This window comes from Solanum tuberosum, unplaced genomic scaffold (genome assembly GCF_000226075.1).
Source record: "Solanum tuberosum cultivar DM 1-3 516 R44 unplaced genomic scaffold, SolTub_3.0 scf00158, whole genome shotgun sequence".
Classification (NCBI taxonomy): Eukaryota; Viridiplantae; Streptophyta; class Magnoliopsida; order Solanales; family Solanaceae; genus Solanum; species Solanum tuberosum.
Window position 1 is genome coordinate 1,279,558 of NW_006239083.1, and position 846 is coordinate 1,280,403.

Below are 846 nucleotides of genomic sequence, written 5' to 3' on the forward strand. Positions count from 1 at the left end.
AGCACCTTGAGTTTCAAAAAGAACTAAATTGGAAATAGCAAAATCTGAAACTTTGCATGTTAAGCTAAGTATGAGTTTTGGGTCGACTTCAAACGACCATAACTTCTAGCTCAAGATGAGTTAGGTGTGATACCAGATACCGTATGGAAGATCTTTTAATTATATTTCCAACGCCACCAATTTTTCTCGGTTTCGAGTATGTGTGAGGGAGATATGTCCATTCGAAGTTGGGTTGTATAGATAAGGAAAGTCAAAATCGGATTTTAGAGGGGTATTTTGGTCTTTTCCTTACCCAATCAGAATTAATTCATTTTTAGTAATATTTTAGGAGTCTAATCTGATTAGGTTCATATTTATAATCCTAGTTTACGCCTAGGGTTTTAGTTGAGAGTTCAAGAAGAGAAAAGAAGAAGAGAGAAGAGGAGAAAAGACAAAGGATCGAAACGTTCGTCAAAATTCTTGAGAGTTGTTGCCGATTGTCGCCATGGGTTTGATCCCTAAGAGGTATGTAAGCTTCCATAGTGTTGGTTTTGTTCACACACACGCCAACCCATGTTATTTTTAGCGCAAATTTCATTCTTGATGTTGAAAGATTTGAGTTCTTGATGAATTCTTGATAGGTGTTCTTGAAGTTCATTCTAAATCTTGTTGTGTTGAGTTTTGGATGATTTCTTGATATCAAAGTGATCCTTTTAAGGGATGTATTGAGTAGATTAGAGTGTACTTATGTTAAATAATCAATTCCAAGTAATTGGGGAAGAAACCGTTCGATTCTAGGCGAGTTAGGGTGAGAAAACGAGCAAGCAAAATTCGTCGGATTTTCTGGGTTGGGGCCTGGCGCGATGC